The sequence below is a fragment of the Kryptolebias marmoratus genome, linkage group LG14 (genome assembly GCF_001649575.2).
Source record: "Kryptolebias marmoratus isolate JLee-2015 linkage group LG14, ASM164957v2, whole genome shotgun sequence".
NCBI lineage: Eukaryota > Metazoa > Chordata > Actinopteri > Cyprinodontiformes > Rivulidae > Kryptolebias > Kryptolebias marmoratus.
Window position 1 is genome coordinate 2,144,756 of NC_051443.1, and position 1,655 is coordinate 2,146,410.

At 52.6% G+C, this 1,655-nt stretch overlaps 1 protein-coding gene across 1 annotated transcript in view; it reads right to left on the reverse strand.

Moving 5' to 3' along the window:
- cap1 (CAP, adenylate cyclase-associated protein 1 (yeast)) overlaps positions 1-967 on the reverse strand; it is a 12,429-nt gene extending 11,462 nt beyond the window's left edge. Inside the window, exon 1 of the mRNA XM_017439068.3 lies at positions 810-967. The gene's annotated coding sequence lies outside the window, so the exon portion shown is untranslated. The remainder of the gene's footprint in view (positions 1-809) is intronic.
- Between the last annotated feature and the right edge of the window lie 688 nt (positions 968-1,655).

Sequence of the window (1,655 nt, forward strand, 5' to 3'; positions counted from 1 at the left end):
ACCAAGATGGAAGCTGAGGGCAGACATGAAGACATGACCTGAGGGGGGACACAGTGAGAGACTTTCTGCCTGGGGGGGGACACAGACAGGAAGCAGGGCGCGTCCACCTCAGCTGCAGTTTTCTTCCATTTGTCTCATTTTGTAGCATTTCTCCGGTGGCGGAGGGTTACACGGCACGCAGCCGCAGAGCTGAACCTTTACCTTCCTCACAGGTGAGCTCTGCAGTCCAACAGATCTCGTCCGAACCACCCTGGAGTCCAACAAATCCGGTCGGAGCCGCTGACGTTAATGCGATCACCGGTTTCAATCAGGGAGCTAAAGCTAGCTGCTAGCTGAGCCGGGGGTGTTGTGCAGAAATCCCCGCCCCGTTTAGTTTAGGCTCCAGTTGGCAAACAAACCGTCAAACACGGACTTCAAATGAAACAAATGCATGCTTGTCTTTATTTAGGTGTAAACATGTTTATTAGCTGAAGTCAGCTGATGTCAGGCGGCTGCTTCAGAAACACGGAAACAGAAAAAGAGGGGGTACTAAATCTGTCACAACACCGTGTTAGAAACCAACCCGCTCCTGGTTCTTTGACAGCCTTTCACCGTGTAAACACTCTTCCTGAGCCCGGCTGGGATCCGGGGACTGGACTTTAACCCCCACACCCCTTCCCGGAGCCTTGGCTGGTGTCGAACCAGAACCATTAACTTCCCTAATTTCAGCGTCTGCTCTCAGATTAGGTGTCGGGCAGGAAGCGAGCCGCGGTCCGGCTCACTCGGCCTCAGCGTCCCGATAACCGGCGCGACCCGAGCTGAAATCTTACCTGCTGACCGGATCGAGCAGTGATTTGGTCCGTTTTATCTCGGAGGGTGTGCTCGGTGCTCGGTGTTCGGGCTCACTCAGCAGACTGGCTCGGGTTCTTCCTGGATGTGGGTGAATTTACCCAGCAGCCACCGCGCCGCGTTTCCGCCCTTCTTCGCGGGCCTGATTCCTTTCCCATATAAGGAGCGCGAAGGCAAAGAGCAGAGACGACATGAAGCTGCAGGAAGCCAGCAGGTCTTCAAGACAACGAGTCAGGAAGGACAGGTCCTTCAGGTCCTTCACCTGCAGAGCAGGGGTCAGAGATTTAAACCACCTCCTCCTGTGAGCTCTGAGACATTCCCAGGTCAGAGGACAGTCCTGCAGGACTCAGGAGCACCCCAAGGCTCGGTGCTGGGACCCCTGCTCTGGGAAACATGCAAGAAGGAACCTGTCCGGCTCTTAACCTGTATTTATCCAGGGACAGACAGGCAGCAGTACAGATACAGATAAATTATTACAATCAAGACACACAATCAGTCCAAGTTTCAAATATTCACAGATCTTTAATTTCCAGGGTTCTTTGCAGGATATTCCAGGTGTTCGGTGCAGCGTCTTTAAAGGACTTTTGGTTCTGACCACAGGAGGACATGAGGACTGGAACCAGCTGAGCTGTTTAAATGAATGTAGGTCTGAAGATCCTTTTAAATAAAACATGGCAGCCTCTCAGTCCGGTGGTGCAGTGTGAGGCTTTAAGACTCACAGAGCTTCATGATAAACAGCATCAGTGGGTCAGCCACAGGAGACAATCTTTCCCAACACAGCCGCTCACTTCCTGTTTCTCAGAGCTGCCTCGTTTGAACGTTTTCTG